Source organism: Eurypyga helias, unplaced genomic scaffold, assembly GCF_000690775.1.
Source record: "Eurypyga helias isolate BGI_N326 unplaced genomic scaffold, ASM69077v1 scaffold16562, whole genome shotgun sequence".
NCBI classification, from domain to species: Eukaryota; Metazoa; Chordata; class Aves; order Eurypygiformes; family Eurypygidae; genus Eurypyga; species Eurypyga helias.
In genome coordinates, this window is record NW_010235673.1 from 139279 (window position 1) to 159608 (window position 20330).

Below are 20330 nucleotides of genomic sequence, written 5' to 3' on the forward strand. Positions count from 1 at the left end.
GGAACTTCCTTTGACTGGTGTGTTCCATCAGCCCAAGTCTGCTTATTTATTCACACAGTGGGAGAAGAGCATCAGGAACCTAAACAAGTCATTGCTGAAGCGTCACCCAGACTCCCACTCTAGGAGTGCTTCAAATAGTCCTTAGCTCCTTCGTCTTTCCAGTAATACATCTTCATGGCTGCATTCAGTCAACAGCTGGACCGCCCGATCTTTATTTCATTTTATTTGCTGCAGGAACATTCTTGCAATTACATTGTGATCAACTGCTCCTCTGAGAACACGGAAGGCAAAATGCAGCTGCTGTGGGCTGAATGCATCCTGCTATGCCTGCCTCAAATCCCATCGAACGAGCTCGGCAAAATCAAATCCTACTCCTACAGCCTCTACCCTATTGCACCAGGGAAACTGGCACCTACGTTAATTCCTAAAACGGATTTCAATTGTATTAAAAGATGGCTCCAACCAAACACAACAGCCTCCCTCAGTGTCAGCATGATAGTATTCTAGTAAACCGCCCAAAACCAGCCAATGCTTCCTTTGCAGACAGTCACGTCTTGGTGTGAAGGTAAAGGTGCTGGAGACACATCCCAGGAAGTTTAGAGACCTCTAGCATCAAGACTGGAGTCCACTTTAACACTACGTTGTAAATACAGGAGCCAGCAGGCACCATCTGCCAGAGTGGTGTCTCACTATGAGCAGCTCCATCCTCTAGGAAATGGGTTGAGACATCAACCAACCATCAGGTTGACTGTAACGTGGCTGCTGCCGGTTCCAGTCATTCACATCAAGACCACTGTGAATTCAGTACCCTCCCCATCACCTTGGGAAGGCTCTGAGCTCAGGGGAAGCTGTGGCAGAACAGGGACAGCCACTGCTGAAGAGGACCACCCAGAGGGGAAAGGAATTGGAAGAGATAAGCCCTACAAAAGATAACAGCTTCCTCTGCTGCTGAAAGCTTTCCATGTCCCTTAAAGTTATTTCTGAAGAGAAGACAAGCTGTGAGCCAAACTTACTCCTTCACACTTGCTATCAGCAAATTCTGGCCCTGGACAGAACGTCACTGCAACACAGAGCACCAAGTGCCTGTGGAGGAGAAGGGGGAGATGGCAGCAGCTCAAAGATGCCTGCAAATACGCAGGCCGGGTTATCAAACTGGGAGGGTTCTCCACCTCTAACATAAACCTGCAACAAATCCATTCATCTGGGCTCCCTGACTTAGAGACCGTCTCACTCAAGTGCCCAGAGGAGTCCCTGAATGCCAAATTAGACAGCGCAGGTGGCATCGCCTTCGAATCGAGTCACTACAGCAGCCAGGAAATCCCAGACTTCCGTACCTATCTCAGACTCTCAACAGGTTCCTTATGAAGTACATAAGGAAAGTAATCCTGCTCAAGGAAAATGATCCCACCCGCAGTCGCCCGTGACTGCTGGTAAATCTTCCAAAGCGCCGCGCTTGCGGCACTTGACACCGCGCTGGGCAGAGCTGCCTGTCCTCTCCTGGCGACGCTGCGGCCGAATTTCACACCGCCAGCAAGGCAGAGCCCGAGTGTGAAAAGAAGGCCAAAAGCAGCAAAGCAGCTGCACAGATACGTGGTAAAGCAACAAACACAAATACCTGAAGAGTTTTCGTACGTGAAGTTGCCCTGCTTCACTGGTACCAAAGCAAGAACACGTCAAAGAAAAGCACGTTGGGGCAGCTGGGGGAGGCAGGCGTCCCAGCAGAAAGTGAGGGGGGTGTTTTTCCACTCAGAAAACAGGAATGATACTTGATTTGCATGCAGATGTGAGGATTAATGTTTCCAAATACTTCACCTAGCTTCAAAGCACTACTTAACCCTTGGGGGCTTATCAGAAACACTAACACACCAGGTAGCTTTGTGGGAACAGAGGGAGGCTTTCTCCCTTCCTCCCACCCAGGGGCTAAGGCTTAACCACACCCACCTTGTTTCGGGTTTTACAACCGTAGGTCTGATTTTCACAGCAGGTACTCCCATAATCGAAGGGCAGCATTAATTTATTTGCAGCTGCTGCCTAAAATTAAGGACAGGATAGAAACAAATGTCCCACCGTTCCAAAACCAAAGCACCACTTCTCTTTTTGTCACTGGGAGAAAACAAATTCTTCTACTCACAAAGCTAACAGGCTTATCAGCAATTAGACCAATTACTGAATTCCTATTTAAAGACGACCTGAGACATCATTCAGTTGTATCAGACCTGAGATTATCATTAAAACAGCAGAACAAAAGCAAACTCATGAATGACTCCACAGTTATAACTGCAGCACAGCTACCTCCTTCCTAAGCTTCACGCACTTGCTAATAAGAATTTTTGACAATTTGGTTATCCATGCCTATCCAAAATCAGTTCATACATTGGTCAAAATATTTAAAACTGAAATTTCAGCTAGTTTACAACCCACTTACCCAATTCTGAAATATTTAGGTAATTGTCTGTTATAATAACATAAAACTAATGTTTTAATAAAGACTTCTTCACTGAACTCACCTCCAGCAGCAAAACTAGCCCACCAAGGTGCTCTCCATAACTACCTTCCTGCTATGGCTTTTTCTTGTTATGTAGCTTCATCTTTACAGATACAACAGCAACAGTACAAAAGAACTAATCTCTCTAGAGGTGAGTCACAGAACTGCCACAGCAGAAGACATGCTAGATGGAAAGGCACAGGAACATGGTAACTGCCTTCAGGGAATTGGTACCTCTGTTTTTTCCTGCTGGAACGCCAGGAAATGCCCACTGAAGGCACAGGCTCCACAGAGTCATCTCTGACAAACTGCATCCTTTCCAGGGCTCTTAGTTTCCTGGTTGTGCTCAGCTGCCCCAGTCAGAACCAGGGACACACCGTGCCGGGTGCGGTACCAAACCATGTACCACATTGTTAACGCTCAACAGAACTTTCAGGAACTTTTGATTAAAGACAAAATGCATTAAGAGGAGGGAAGGGATGAGAACCAGGTTACACACAGATGGCCTTTGAAAGGAGCCCACCTTAATGGAAGTTAAAGCAAACCAGGGGTCCACAGCTCAGTAAAGATGCTTCTTGAAACAGATGACTGATGCTCAGCATTTTTGCTGAGGAGTTACATTGCTGCAGTGTTTTCTCTTCTTCTAGAGAAAACAACCAGTATCACCAGGTTTCCTCTTGAAATGGTGGTGGGGAAACGACTGCTGGCATTTGCGTCATAGGGCTCTGCTCACATTACCCAGTGACGAATCTTATTAAAAAGCAAGTACCTCAAGTGAAATGTCTATAGCTCGGTTTGCTTGCATTTACCTGTAGCAACATGGTATGCTTCATTAAATTTTGAAGCAGTGTTTATTAGAAGAAGTGTTTATTAGAAGAGTAAACCACATCAGCATCCTCAACCAGGCTTCTCAGCTTATTTTCATGACGTCAGTATTCGGGTTTATTTAATCCCATGAAAATATACATTGATTAAACATGGTCTCAGAGCATCTCCTGCAGCACTGAAAAATGCGGTGAATAGGAATGGCACATTTTACTTCTTTCCTTCAGAACAAGATTTACCATTACCATAAAGAAGGTGTATCTCACCTTTGCAACCAGCAATTTGAAAAGCCTCTCCCTGCAGTGAGCACTGGGAAGGACTGGCCACCACAGAGTTCCCTGCTTCTCGATGCCAGGTCCCTTCTGGTCTCTGTTTCCTGCCTGGCAATGAATGCTGTTCAATCAAAGCTTTTCCACAGAAGGGATTAAAAGTTAAGCTCAATTGTTACACCTCAATTTAAAATTTGATGCAGGGCAAGGGACTGACAGAGGGATTTTTGTTGTGCTCCTTCTCTACAAGCAGAGTACCACTAACAAGGGATTTCAGTATATACTCCTCCTCTGTAACCTCAGCTTACAAAGCAATCCAGGTTTTCTTTCCCTCTCAAACTTCATTAAAAAGCTTTATTCAAGCTGAGATTTGGTATACAAGTTTTCTGCCAAGAACAAATTTTTACAACTGACTTTTAAGCTCCTTTAAAAAAAAAAATAATCCAGAAATTTATAATGGAAATACTGACAGTGCCCATAGTCACAAGTACAGAAAAACTGTGATTGGTAGTTAGTATCCCATCCAAAAACAAAAGAAAAGTTGGTCTCACAACCAAATTCCACTTTCATTCTGTAACAATAGCCAGTTATGAGATCAGTAAAACAGGTGCAAACAAAAAAACCTGGTGATTTAAGCACTGATGATAGCAGCATAAAACCATCACCTTGGCCATTAAATTCTGATTGTGCAAGAGGGGTTTTTTTAGAAAGTCTTGAATTACTTTACAACTCATTTCTCCTGGGCAAACTCTTCTCCTAGTAGTGACCACAGCCTAACTTGGCAAATCTTTGAATCATGCTTACAAAATCCTAATAGCTTGGCCATTTCCAGAAATGATAAATACTCTGATTTATATTCAGCTTTGTCAATTTTATCTCTTGGCTCAGGCTGACGAAGCCCACCACTACACGCGTGCAGCTCAGTCACACAAAAGCCAGCTATTCCCTGCTGACGGACTCGCACTCTGCCCAACATCGTGCCATGATTCTCCCCTCCGCCTCAGGATCAACTTTGTGTTCCAGTAAGAAATGGATGGAAATTAATCTCACAGGCTATGCCAAAGCAGTGATGAGCTACCTGTGCCACTGCCTGGAAGAGTTACACCTCCAACAGAAAGCATCAGTGTCCACCTGTAGCAACACGTTCCTCTTAAAATTTTGAGCACACTTCCACTTCTCTTAACAAATACACAGTAAACACCATCATGAAAAACAGACATGCAAGAAAAACAATGCACTTGCTTGTGTGAAAAGGTAAAAAGCCGAGGTGCTAACAGGCCGTGTGGGGAAGCAGCACAGTGTCAAGTGTTAACCCCATTCAATAGCCTTGCCAAAGGAATCTGAAAATGGCAAAATTCAGAAGCACAGCTCAGAAACATGTGACTGAGCTAGCCTTGACACCTGCTTATGTCATTAATAAAATATTTACTATATGAAGAACACAGTCTCCAAAAGTGCCTTAACCGGTGCTGAAATGTGTTCCTCACCCAACAAGAACTCTCACTTCAACAGTGGCAATTACAGAGTAAGGAAATCAAATCAAACCTTTACAAGGTAGTGCCATCTGGACTGTGCTACCTGCAAACATTCATTACTGAAAATTACAGATTTCTAGTCCTTTTTACCAGAAAGGAAGGGAGTATCTCTCCATTGTGTACAATTATTGGACTCTTGAGACAGGCCACTACACTGTCTTTCAATACGCTCACTGAACAAGCCCAGTAAATTCTAAGCTGCTTCATACAGATCTGGTGAACTCAAAGTAATCGTCATCTTCCCCTCTGGGCAAAAGTCCATATGGGATGACATTTAACAATTTTCCTTACCTGGAAGAAGTTATTTCAAGATTATCTACTAAGCGAAACGGTAATACAGTAAATGTGTTAATGATAAAATTGTTTAAGCAACTTGAAAAAAGAAAGAAAAAAAGGCAAATGCACAGCCACTGACAAGGCAGGCCTTTCCACAAAACTAGGAAGAAAGTACATTTGTGTTCATTACTATTATTTATGTAGCATTTAATTAAGCTGTTTCCTAAACAACTTCTGCCAGGTAACTTCAGAGGGCTTGAGAAGTATAGTCTTCAAACTCCACAAGCGACAGGACTAAATCTCAGCTCCACCTCATGGCAGGGAAGTTTGGAAAGCCGCCCCCTGGAAACGGTGCCGCCGCTCTGCAACTCACCAAGTTTATGTTTATCTTGTGAAAAAAAGAAGAAGTTAGCCCTGTCATATACACACACTTTTAAGATAACAGGATTTTCTTCACAGCTTCAAGTTAGGCACTGAAGTACTTTGTTATGATTAGTTTTATCACACTGAATCCAAATGCTCTGGATTATTAATCAACTCTTGTGACAGGTTCCAATAATGAAACATGCCGTGCAGCTAACAATGACTCACCATTCATCTTAAGCTGATAAAACAGAAAAGGAAGAAGGGCAAGTTCTCAGATCCTATCCAGGCAGCCCACAGCTTTAGGAAACCCCTTCCATTTGCTTTCTCACCAGAAAAAACAGTGTATTTGTTGGCTTTGACGTGGAAAACTCCCCACTTGCCAGCTCCCATTCTACCTGCAGATGATAGCTGCCACATCCAAGATTATTAGTACCCAAAGCATCTACATTGCGTGGAGATCTGGGAACACGTGAGAAGCAAGTTAGTGCCCTCTCAAGCTGAACCCTAAGTCCTCCACTTCCTTTTTGCTTAATACCTCCTCAAATTCTCCGCCTTGTTTTGAAACGTCTGTTGACCCCTCAAGATAATTTGCTGCTTTACCATGTACCATGCTACGCCTATGCCATAACACCCTTATCGGAAGAAGCAAACACTTCACACAGCAGTTTGTTCTCAGGCTGCTGGGGTTCCAAACTCAGATCCCACTTCTCCAATTGAGACCCAAAGTCATCACCTCCACCTCCAGTTTGGCTACGCGGGGTCCTGGCATTGGGGGATGGAGGATGTGTACAGAGGTTTCTTATTAAGGAAGAAATTTTTTAGGATGAGGGTGGTGAAACCCTGGCACAGGTTGCCCAGAGAGGTGGGAGATGCCTCATCCCTGGAAACATTCAAGGTCAGGTTGGATGGGGCTCTGAGCAACCTGAGCTAGTTGAAGAACTCCCTGCTCATTGCAGAGAGGTTAGACTAGATGACCTTTAAAGGTCCCTTCCCACCCAAACTATTCTACGATTCTAAGCTAAATGATGAAGGTGACACAGGGGTAGAGATTGGCCATGTGAAGTGTTGAAGAGTACATATACTCTCCCACATCATCCTATCCATTCTCACCCCCAGACTACTGAATAAAGTACTTTATAGCCCCTAACTCCCCAGTTATACAGCACTGGAAGAAGCCAAATGACACCAGGAGGTCACACATTAGGCAGCAGGAGTAACTGCAGTTCTTCCTCAGGCGGTTACAACAAGCTGGGAAATACTTACTCCATACCCTGCCACACTCGTGCTGCTCAGTGGCACCAGCAGTCCCACAGGCACTGCTGGGTCAGCACACCCCAGGAACTCCAGCCCCCCCTTTCACTGCCATTTTCTGGAGTTACTGCTTTCATTGCAAGTTGCAGATGATTAAATGGCTTTTACAGTCCTTGATCCAAAACAAATTAAGAGGGATACAAGTCCAAAAACATCCAGTGATAAGCATTTGTTCACAGTGAAACAATTAAACGGAAGGATTTGCCTTGTTAAACATACAAAAGGTTATCGATAACCTACCGGTTCACACCGCGTCTCCCAGCTCCAGGGAGGGACCGGGTCCCACCCCACAACAACGTACCTGCGCCGCCTGCCATGAGCGGACGCGGCCAGCCACCACCACCGAAGGCATCCTTCCTCTAAGGAGCACAGTCAACCCAACCCAGCACAGCTTCTGAAGGCCCAAGGCTATCTGCAACGCAAACTTGACCGCAAACCGAGCACATGATTTAATCTGCTTCCTTGTACAATCTTAATAGGTCTCCACCATAATAAAACAGAGCAAGTTAATCAATTATTGGCTAAAAATTTTCTAATTTGACCACATCGTAAAAGTTGTCTTAAAACCTCCCAGAAGTTATTTCACTGCATTACGCCCAGTCCTATGAGTACGATTAAAACATTCTGCCTAAGACCTACAACATGAATGGTTTTCATAATTTCTCAACAGAATTTTGCTTTCTTTGCCCAGCACAGTCCATACACCCTCGATTTATCAAACCCTTAGTGTAGGCTAGTTAAAAATAAAGCTAATGCTTCAAAAAAACCCAGGTCAAAACCAGCTTCACTTCTCATACCATTCAACTGTACACTTATTTCACCCCCTCATCACAACTTTAGGAGCTGCTCCTACCAAATTCCACTTGACACTGAACAAAGCTATGAATTTCTACCTAAAAGAGGCAACTTAAACATTTAAGAGCTTCAAAACCACCAACAGTAAAAACAATGAGCCAGGATCAGCAAGCCCCACAAGCATTGAGACGTGACCTAAAAGGAAACCAGAAAGTTTCTATATTGTTTTGAAATCAGGGGTCAAGGTAAATTAATACACAAATCAGTGTCACGAAAGACACTGGTCTCACCTGTATAAATATTTTGCAGCAAGTCATACAAAACATATGGATATTGCAACAGAGGTACAGTGAAACAAGCATGCCTCGGCCCCCCAGTACAAAAAGTAGCCTGTCTTATTTTAATTTAATGATAAAACACAGGACTTTTAGAAGTACAAGTTACTGCAGCATATTAGCTCAAAAGCTTGCAAGCTACAGTTCATGTAACTAAGCATGAGTCGGGAATTTAAACCACTCTTGCTCCTTTTGAACAGTCAAAAATTGCCACACAAATACCAGCGTACTCTTGACCTCCCCAGGGAGTGGCTCATTCCACCAACAACGGCTTCAGATGAAGTTTCCCCATCGCCGGCCTAACACACTCATCCATCACACCAAAACTGTCGTGCGCACTTGTACGATTTACTAGATCCTGAAGGTACTCACTTCTACTGAATATTAGCTTTTCCAAAACAGCCCCAACAATTTTAAACACATCCTAAAGACTCTGGGTATTTCCTTTATTTTGATACCCTCGTAGCCAAGCGCAAGCACACACATCGAGTTTTTCTCCTGGAGTCATCAGCTGCAAAGCTTCATCCTAAGAGAAAATTCTTCCAGATAAGTACTTCCACAGGTACAACAGGAAATGAAACCATTTCAACACACAGCATTTTACTTTCATTTAACAAGAACCACTGAACAGACTCACTAGATTCCATCCATAAAACACCGACTTCAAAACAAACCTCTGAAGTCGGTTTTCTGCCCAGAACAAGTTTTACTGTAGACCTGCACTCAAGTCTCTACGCTTGTAACGCAGAAATGTTGACTAACCTCAACTTCAACTGCGGCGTTTGCACGAGCATAAACATCCTGTGATGTGCAATGCATTAAGGCATGATTTAAACCTTCTTCAGTGAAAATTAAAAAAAAAAAAAATCATCCCCATCTGTCTGTTTTCACTGCCATTTATCAAAGACCCAGGAACTGGGATTCTCTATCCTCAACTCACTCATTCTGTACTTCTGCACCGTGAGAATATCAGGAAGACTGCTGGAAAAATCTGGTTTTGGGCTAGAATTTTTTTTCGTAGCCACATATCAAAGATAATTATTGCTGGGGTGGGAGTGATATTTTCAATGTGAGGAAAAGGTTATGTATACCTGGTAAAGAAATAAAATAAGCTGCCCCTGGCATATCTTGGGAAAGAAAGAAAGAGTGGAGGTTTTGCTAAGCCTGCATTATTTTTCATTTCAGAGCTGAGGGGATGCGACGCAGGCAGGAGGATGTTTATTCCAATGCCATTCTGACTGCCCCTGGAAAATAGAGAGACTTGAAAAATTTTAAAAGGTGGCAGCAACCAATAAAGCGTTTCCCGTGGCATATTTAAAATTCGATGTTTATGTTTTTATACCGTAATGCTATAATGTACAGTACATCCAGCCATGTACTCAGCTGGGAAAACACTCAACATGGTTGATACGGTCTAAACAAAGAGCATTTCCTCAGGTTTCTTGCTAGCCAGGACATAGGAGCTGTGCTCTACACCTCCTCGGAGCTGCAAAGGGAAGAGGTTTTCTTCAACAGACACAAACAAGGACACAGAGCTGCTCAGTAGAGAGAAGTATTTACTCTCATCCCAGTCCGTCACCTCACCCAAGAGACATGGATCAACCTATCAATCCGGGCACGGCATTTGGGGGCAGAGGAGGGGTAGGAGGGAGCATGCCCAGCCTGCTGAGCAGCAGAGGTGTTGAGACAAGTCGATGAAGACAAAAGGATCCGGATGTGAAGTATCTCCAGGAAGAGTATTTGGCAAATACTTAGCGCTTTCTGAAGTAATCGATCCCTAGCTGGTGAAACCACAGTGTTTCATCAGAGGGTGATATGCCAGCGCTGGGAGCTCTATTTCCTAACACCACTAAAGCCCTGCACAGAGAGTTATGTATATCTTGTGGTCTGTCGTTTCGTACAACACCCTCCCCCCGAGCACTGGTCCTCGGAACGCATTAGACTTTGTTAGAGGAGATTAGTTTAACTGCAGATTGGGCTTTTTTTAATATATGTTTTATTTCTTTCACAAAGCACTTAACAGAAATCAGTGCTTGGGAACTGGGGCTCTGAAGCACAGCCTAACTGTTTATTTATGATGACGGCAACTAATTGCTCAAAGACAACGCTCAGGCCCCAGGACCATTGCCATGTCACTGAAGTTGGCTGCTGCAGCCGTGTGCCACTCGTCCCCGAGAAACCAGCGTTGTTGGCTTGCTTAAGTGGCTCTGCCGTCAGAGGAGGGTGGACAGCTGGATAACTGACCACTGGATAACGCTGACTCCTTCAGTTACAAAAAAAGACAATGCTGGGAAGGGGGGGAAATAATCAATTTTGACATGTGGTAGTGGTTTTGTTAGCTAAAGTCTGCCCAAGGTCTCAGTCAGCTCATAGGAAATTACTGTATAGATGGAGACGCTGCCCTGACAAGGCCAGCCTTCCCCTCCCAGCCTTTCCTTTACTTGACAGTGACGGCTCCCACCACACCTAGTCTTTGGGCTCCGCTCTATCTTGGCCACTGATAGGAGTCACCCCATGGGAAAGCAGGATGGTGGGACCGAAATGATGTCAGGTACCATGAAGAACATTTTCCTTTTTGCTCTACAAACTTTTGAACCTTACGAGAGGGGAGCCATCCGCTTCTATGATCCTTTTTTTTTTTTTTTCTACAAACAAATTTAAACAATGCATATCCTGCCAGGAAACATTACCATGCATTAGTGATAAAGCGTTACATAAAAAGGTAAATTAGGTTTCCAAGACACGAATCTGAGCTGATAAACATATTACATCCACAGTTCAACAACTGTGCTGAGAAGACAAAAAGGAATAAACTGTTTTAGAGAAAGCTTCAGGAATATGGGGGTAAAAAACCCAGGAAGAATAGATAAAGTAATGCCATGCTGTGAAAACACTGTTCCGCCTGGAGAAGAGGCTCCAGGGAGACCTGATAGCAGCCTTCCAGTACCTGAAGGGGCTACAAGGAAGCTGAGGGGGACTTTTTACAAGGGGCTGTAGTGACAGGACAAGGGGTAACGGGTTTAAATTGGAAGTGGGGCGGTTTAGATTAGATATCAGGAAGAAATTTTTCCCAGAGAGGGTGGGGAGGCAGTGGGACAGGTTGCCCACAGAAGCTGTGGATGCCCCATCCCTGGAAGTGTGCAAGGCCAGGCTGGATGAGGCTTGGAGCAACCTGGTCTAGTGGAAGGTGTCCCTGCCCATGGCAGAGGGATTGGAACTGGATGGTCTTTAAGGTCCCTTCCAACCCAAACCATTCTATAATCCTGACTACACATGAAGCACAGCTACCGAACTACATCAGATTAAACTGATGGCCATCCATTAACCTTGGGTATGTCTACACAGTACAACACCGAGCCAAAGAGGTGAGCTCCAGAGCCAGATGGCTTGCCAGCACAGCACTCGCCCCCAGCTCAGCTACACAAAGAACCTAGAGCCCAACGGTCCCCACACTCTCATGCAAGGCGGCAGCGGTGGTGATGCTGCAGAGCTCTTCAGCGCAGGTGACAGCAACCCTGCTCCTGGCCAGGCAACGCGGCCGGGCACAGCCACTGGAGACGATCGCTGGTATGTTCCCCAGGGCACTGCTCTAATATGGAGACACTGAAAGAAATTAGGAGGGAGGTCATACACTGCCTCTCTAACCCCAGCAGCCACTTAAGGGACAACTGTGAGACAATGGGAGAATGTTAAGGCATTCGTGAAGCTCTACAGTTGCCAGGCTGCTCTGCCAAGAGCACAAGCCTAAAGGTCATGGATGGTACATGGTTGGAAAGAGACTGTGCTGAAATGGGCAGCGAGCTCTTCTCAAGGCGGTCAGGCTGCGCACGGCACGGGTCCCGCCAGACACAGCTGGGCTCTGCCCATATTGGTTGTGGATGGGACCCTTTGGAGAGGATGCTTGTCACTGGTCTCAAGGGGAGAAGAGCAGAGTCCAAACCTAAGCCAGACCATGACAGCAGCTGCTGTACTACAAGAGGTTACAGCTGCGGACCTGGTTTGCACAGAAAAAAAGAGAGTCAAGGAAATCTGGCATCAAAAGGGCTGATAAAACCCTGAGGAAATTCACTTTACAGGGAAATAAGTCAAGGAGGGCACAGAGGTGAGTTATACAGCTGCTGTACTAAAGGCTTTTACCAGAACTCCCCACCGCCCTGAACAGTCATTAGGTTAGGGAGAAAGAGAAGCTGCTGAGATAACACTCCACTTCACACAGCTCCTTGGGACTTTCCCCAGACAGCAGCAACCTGGCAAACACGATGCCGTGTGGGATTTAGAGAGATCACAGGAAAAGAGATGCCAAACAAAAATGGCCAACACTCCATCAAACAAGAAAAAAGAACAAGAACAGAGGATGTCCTGCAGCCAGCTAATTAGCAGAAGCACTGCAGCTGGGACTTCCAAGCTCCAACAAGAACTGAGCAGGATATATACCTTTATGCAGGATTTTTTGTTTAGACAGAAGAACGAACAATGTCTGGGGAATTCTTCGCCAGTCACTTTCTGTAACCAAAATACACAAGTGCTAATTAGATCGTGCCAAGTCTTCGTTTTCACACTTCCAAAGCTGCTCAATTAAAAGTGTGTGTTTTGGCACTGCTCTCTGTTTTAAAATAATTTAGATAAAGCTAAAAACAAATAAATGCTTCAACCCCAGGAGATGATACAGCTGAAGATGGATGAATCATTAGCATACTGGAAACCTAAAAAGCTCATAAGGGACATGGACAGACCTACTTTCATGAAACAGTTATTGCCTAACGTGGCAGAACACAGAAAACAAAAATAAACCCACAGAAACAAGGAGAAAGCAAGAAAACCTGCAAGAGCAACTGTTTTTTCGATATAGATGTTAGAGCAGCAGCCTATCCTGCAGTATTTTCCTGGAGTCACTACCAAGACTTTTTAAAAGCCTCCAGGTAGTTAAGGCTGGAATCCGGGACCTTCACAACCGTGCACCATTCATCCTAGCAGCGTGCACGTGCTGAGAAATGATGTCAAGTACCCAACTACCAAAGCACTGAGGAATTTGTTGGAAAAGATAATCAGGAGGAACATTAATTTATCTTTTAGTGTTTTGCGTGGCATCTCTTAAACAAGAAACTTGATTAAAAACATCACTTGCAGTCCTTCAAGATGTTGCAGAACAAGATGATGCCACAGCTACAGGTTCCAGGGCACTGATTCGTAGGTTCACTGAGTGAAGGATAACCCCAAGGAAGCAAGCGAGCAAGACTTCTTATGGCAGCAGTGTTAAGAAAACTGCTCCTGATGCCTATGGCACCTTCATGACCGCGTGACAATGTACCAATGACAGACTCGTTTCCAGGTCTCGTGACGTGCCTAGCAGTTAGGACATTAGCTTCAGAAATTTGAGGTGGAGGGAATTCCCCCCATGGCAAAACATGTCAAAGGTACAAGAGGAGGGAGCAGGAAGCCAGGAGATGTCCTCAACCTGGCTACCTCATCTAGAGGAGGACACAGGGCACCAATGACAATTGTTCCCAGGTCTCGTGACATGCCTAGCAGTTAGGACATTAGCTTAAGAAATTTGAGGAGGAGGGAATTCTCCCCATGGCAAAATATATCAAAGGTACAAGAGGAGGGAACGGGAGGCCAGGAGATGCCCTCAACCTGGCTTCCTCATCTGGAGGAGGACACAGGAACAGTGTTGGGAGAAGGCTCAACCACCCCAGCCCTGTGGAGCTAGCGGCATGCTGATTAAAACCTAACTATGAGACTTCTGACAACTTTATCTTAGATGGTTACAAATTACCTTGTGCCAACAACAAATTTAAGGCATCCCATCCCTGATGACAAATATCTTCCTTACCTCCAAGAACCCTGTGGTTATAAATGAGGTCCCACATCGTGTCCCAAAGAACCTGTTGTAGAAGAACCCCTGTTGCTCCTCCAGCTGCTGCAATTCTTCATTTACATAAACTGCCTCTATTTTAAATTCCTTGTCCCTCTGATTTATGGCGTTAAGAAAAATAAACATGAGTTAAGGAAATAAAGGAAAAGACTTAATGAGCCAACCTTAGTAGCTTTGACCACATAAATACTGCAGTCAATTGTTGCTTCTCTGCCAGCCGATAACGAGAGCAAACATGCAGATAGATATGTAGCACTCTTCCTTTTCTTCAGAACTTAGGATCTGATCCAAAACCTCCTCAACTAGGGACTTCAAAGATTAACAGCTTTTTAGTGTCACAGCAGCTCTTCATTTCTCCAGCTATCAAGCTAAATTAGGGGTACAGCCTCCTTAAAAACAGCGTACAACATTCATCGTACAAATTCTAGGCCAGATGGGACTTTCAGCATCAGCACACTTTATTTAAGCTTATTCCTAATTATGTGGATCTGAAAGAAACCCAGACTACTAAAAACCTGGACAGTCTTTCAAGAAAGAGTTTATAAAAAGTTAAGTGAGTTTAATGTGCGTGACATTCCAAAAACCAACCCCATCACAATAACAGGTATCCTGCCTCTCTCTTAGAAGGTGCGGGCTCCAAATACTCATGTGGTATCATCAAATGAGTCTCCAAACTGGCAAAAACCAAACAGTTCTAAGAAATACTAATTCCGCAGGATCCAAGAACTAAGAAAAGTCCAAAATGATAGTGGTTATATAAGAGATTGGATTAAGAATAATCTACTGTGATGTGTGCATATTTACAGAAGACTTGGAAGAAGAGAGTTTAAAACAATCACTTGAAGAAAAGTTAGTTGTTAAAGGAAACAATTTGCTGTACTAGATTATATTCATGTGACCAAGAAAAAAAAAACCTGAGCAGGAACAGAGATCAGGTATTAAAGGTTGGCTTGAATCCTATTCTAAAGTAAGATCAGATGCCCCCACGAACACTTCCTTCCATTCAAGATGAAGCTCTTCCAGCGACACATGCTGAAATACAGTGGTATCTCATGCAGCCCAAAGTCAGCCCCATACAAGGGGCTTATCTGCCACTACTGCTCTGGGGAGATATGGGAGATGAATGGTTATTTAGTGCTTGAGTGTCCACCTAAGGGCAACTTTTTAATCTTATCCTGCTGCATCTGTGCAGCCAAGACACATCTGCGGCGTAATTCAGCGCTGGTAGGACAGGATGTAGACAGTCAATAAAAAGGAAGTTTGTCTTCCTACCCAACTAAACAATTGGCCTTCTAATATTGCTCTTGCCCAGCACAGAAGGAGGAAGAATTAAGAGGAAATTAGGTTGCTCAAAACCTCTGTACTTTTCTTGTGAGTTTATTATTTGGGATCCTGGTTTTGGCTTTCCGATCAGAGACAGAGGCAGGTATTGACAGGAAAAGTCCTTCTCAGGAAGGTACGGTTGCTTGCAACATCTAAAAAGCTGGTATTTCTGCCAGGTCTTGCTATTAAAACTACATTAAGATGTCGGCTGATTCACTTCAAGTGATATTTGAACAACAAAACGTTAACACAACATCTGCAAGAAGAAGAAATATAATGCCACCTATGTCCCAGTGAGCAACACTTCCTATTTTCTCAGGTTTTTAGCTACCAATCTCCTGTATTGCTATTCCACACCCAGACAGTTTGGAGCTAAGCAAAGCCTGGCAAGACCCATGCCAGCTCAGTGAAGGTCCATCAGGCCCAGCAGTGTGGAACGTGTGGACATCCAGAGAACAGCACAGTCAGAAAGTAATGAAGCTTCTCCAGATCCCATCAACTTGTGGTTTGGGGATTTTCCGAGATGGGGTGGGGAGTGCACGCACATGCGTGCAACCATCAACTTACAGCCCTCACTGTAAAGTCTACAGCAAAACAAATTTAAAAACCAACCAACTACCCTTCCTCCCTACAGCATCCATCAACCTTTCAGATTTGCTAGACTCTGCTTTTCTGGACATCTTCCTAGCTGGCTTCTTAAGCTTCCCACTTTACTCCTGGATATCATGAATTACATTTGAACACTTTGAGCGTGCCAGAACACTTACTATTTCAATAATGGCTTCTCCAGAACTTTTTTTTATTATTATTATGAATGTACTGTTTCCAAACAACATTCTTGATTGTTAAACTCAAACTGTATTGCTGTGATAACCCCCTAAGAACCCCATCTCCCCCCGAGTTACTGTTATCCTTACGTTACCCGGGAGACTTTGAGAAGAAATCGACTCTCAGAAGCTGGTTGAAATGAAGCATTATTCACCCGGCAAATCCAAAATTAGTAACCCCTCTGGACAACTGAAGGTTCATAGGTTTCACCAACAGCTGGAGGCGGTGACTTGCCAGGATACGTAGCTCTGTTCAAGCTATACATGGTGACATCTGTGATGTCTGCTTGAATCAAGCTGTTCCTTCTCTGTGATTGCTCACAATGATGCCAACAACAGTCACAGCTGGGAAAAGTGAATTATAGTTGGTGTCTTCTGTATAGAAAGTGTTTAAATATTTATCTCATACGTATGGCTCTAGAATAGGCAGCTCTAAGATCTCCTGCTGCACTGCACTGCATCTGACACCTCAGTGCTGAACTGAACACGAGCTTTCATGTGCTATAAGGAATTACTATTTCTATCACTTTTGGACTTCATGGATGAAATGCTGGACCCATTATCCCATTATGCAGCAACGCACTGTACGTAAATGGACAGTTCTGCACCCTCGGCTTTGGAGACCTTCTGACAAGATCAAAAGAACCAGCTGAAAACAGCGCAAAGGAGCACTTTAAGCTGAGGAGGAAATGATTCATGAAACAACAACAACAACAAAAACAACCCACTCACAGGCACTGATTTCTGAGAAACTGGCAGGTTAACCTGCCAGTATTTTGGGTACATATATAGTATATGTTGTTATTGTTCTAATATACCACTGCCGCAAGCACGTGCAGAACTGGAGAGCTCTACAGCATACTGTAGCAAGCAACAAGGGGTTGGACCCCAAAATTCCTTTCAGGCAGTTTTGAGCAGCAAAAAGTCCTCGTCTGGGTACTATTTTCAGACTAAGGCTCTAAAATTTCAGCCATAGCATGCAATGCGTGAGACGGTTGTCATGAAAAACATTCCACGTTATAAACTACTACTCTAAAAGCACCAGAGATTGGGCCAGGAATCCAAGCCCCAAGTGCTATCAAATGACTTATTATGCTATTTCCTTCCACCAAAGAAATTACATCTTGCAAGAAAAAACGAAGAAGATAGCTGAAATTAAACAAATTCTGTCTGGCAATTAAGCAGGCAGTAAAAGAGCAAAAAGAGGCTGTGAGGAAAGATGGGTTAGGTTTATCCTTTATACTGACATGCTGCTTCCTTCCTTGATGAGCCTGAAAAATACTGCTGTAATCATCATATCAACGTATTTTTGCCTTCCAGTAATTATGCCACTGTATAATTGAAGCTCCCAAAATTGATGTAAGCACAACTCCATAAAATATACTAAGAACCCATGGGTGGAAGTTAAAGTACTGAAAATCAGTCAAGAAATAAAGCATCATTTTTCTTCTTTATCAGAATAATTGACAAGGACTGAGGTAAATCCTCTGTCACTGGCTATCTTTTATCATGATGTTCTTCCAGAAGGTAAAGGCACGGATTCAGGGAAGCCCTACAGCTTGAAGTAAGAAGGGGACAGTCTAGCCGCCTGCAACGGTACTCTGACTTCATTCGCTAAGAGTAGGTTAAGTACCTGGAAAAACAGTCTAAGTCAAATACCTTACTTTGCAAAAGCTAAATATTTGAAAGTTACCATAGCACCTCAATATTCCCAAGATGTAACACAAGAGGACACAAGAGGAACTTCTGAAATACAGCCTCCAAATGTGGTCACCACAACGCACGCCACTCAACCCCGGCAGGAAGCTGACGGCCACCTTCCTCTGGAGCGCAAGATAACAGATTTCTGGGACAAACTGTCCCCTCCCTCAAGCTGGTGGTGCCATGCTGGAATCGTTGGCTCTTGATCAGAACTAATAGCAAACGCAGAAATGCGAACTGACAAACTGACGGTCGCTGAGCAAGCAGCTCTCCCAGAGGATGCACGAACAAACAGAGCTGTGAGACCAGACAGAATAAGGACAGGGGGGACCATCCAAGCACTTGATGCACACGCTGGGAAGGACACAATGTTGAGTAATTCAAGCCTGATAAATTTCCCACCACTGAGCCAGGAAGTGGAGGGATGGAGGATCAAAATATTCCTGTCCCTCTCAAGACGGCATTGCATAAAGCATAACCACACGTCTAGAGTATTTCAACATTCCCTTACGTTTCGCTATGGTGTGCATACCTGCATGTAAGGTATCGCCATTACAGGCTGCGCAGAACGCAGTGTATCCCTGGAGAAACAGCTCCCCAGACAGTGTTTTTCTCTCACAGGCACTTGACCCACAACGACAGACTCAGTGGGTACAGGGCAGCTCCTAACCTTCACAACTCTTCAAGCCAACAGACAGATTTCCCTACCCAAAAATCAGTAATTTTACCAGTCGCAGGTTTTCCCCTTCCCTCCCATTTACCGAGGTTCCAGCTAAGTCAAGTCCTATGATTACTGTGATGCAGCACTGCACTGACTTCGCAGAGGTTCGTGGCAGGAATCACCTGCACAGCAATGGGAAGATCTTCCCCCAGAGCATCCCGAGGCCATCCAGGGTGCTGGAAACTCAAACGGCACAGGCTGCTCTAACAGCAACCCGATCTTGAGCAAGGCACTGGTGTGCCAGCAAAAAACCCAGCTCCGTCCCCAGTGCAGCACAGACTAATGGGTTGGGAATAGGGAACCATAAAACAATCAGCACGCACATCTCAACCCTAACAAACCAATATGTACAGAGCCTGTAAAGCCTCCTCCGAGAGCATCAGTTACACCATACATCACATTTACATTTTTCAAGGAAATAATTGAAGCCATTCAGCTTGTTCCCAAGGCCCAACGGGAAGGAGAAAACCCTCAAGACACCCATGTGGCAGCTTTGCAGCAGCATGAGACTAAACAAATGGAAAAACCTAAAATAGGTTACGACAGTTTATCATTAATCAGTATGAATTACTTGGCAGATTGCAGTATCTTTCAGTGAAACTTAGTGGCACCTTTCCCAAAGAACTAATACAAACACAAGCGCATAGCAAGAGGTTCAGGGAGCAGGGGAAAAGGGATGTCATCGCTAATTAAGTTGCTGATGGCAAGAAACAAAAAATGAGACTACACAGGGCAGCACCTGTATGGCTGAAAAACATGCCTGGCATGTTCCAGCTACTTCATTTGGCAAGGTTAAATTCACCACAGAAGAATCGGAATCATACTACAAAACGCCAAAGTCTTCTGAATTGCCCCCTTGTCAGACACCACTTCACCAGTTCTATTTATTCTGCCCGGGACAGGGAGAATATTCTGAACCCTTCCTCTCCCAGTCATAAAAGAACATTACTGTTAAACATACGAAGGCATGAGGATAAGAGGCAGGCGTTATCTTTGTTTAGAGCCAGACATAAATGGGAAACTGCAGACAAAGCTTCCAGCTCAGTCAACCTCTACCAAGCCTACAAAGAGGCCCTTGTGCTGGCAGGTCCTGGCAAAGGATCTAAGCGCCCAAACTATTCAATTTTTTCCAACTGTACGAAACGGTCTAACACAAAAGATAATTTATGTGTATGGATTTGATGATCCAAACACACGGTAATCATCACGGCTTTAGTGAACTCTGGTTTGGACTCTTGAATAGCTATCAAAGAAATTTTGCTTTGACCCTCAAAACTGGTTTTCAAGAGGTTACAAAGATTGCAGCAGACCTCTTTCCTATATATGTATATGGATACACCTGCAATATCTTAGATCCCACTTATGACTGCCTTTTGCATAAGGTAGTTTCACACTTACACAAGTCAACAAATACTTAGGTCGTTTACTCATTTTCTGGATATTCCAAAGGAAGAGACAAGTTCTAACATGTTTCAAACCATCATTTCAATTACAATTAGATTTAAACAGGGAATGTAGAAGGTTCAGTGAATGACCGGACTGAAGACCTTGCATTTGCAAGACTAAAATCACGTAGCTTCAAAGACAGAGAAGGCAGCCAGAATGAGTAAAATGCACCAGGCCAAGGTAGTTCAGACCAGTCCCCACCCTACTGGAATCACCCTCATCATTACTTTTATCCCAGAG

At 44.2% G+C, this 20330-nt stretch overlaps 1 protein-coding gene across 1 annotated transcript in view; it reads right to left on the reverse strand.

The window, feature by feature from the left end:
- The window catches only part of DIS3L2 (DIS3 like 3'-5' exoribonuclease 2), a gene marked incomplete at its 3' end in the record, with an annotated part of 168980 nt that overhangs the window by 136810 nt on the left and 11840 nt on the right, over positions 1–20330 (reverse strand). The gene's annotated exons all lie outside the window — the stretch shown is intronic.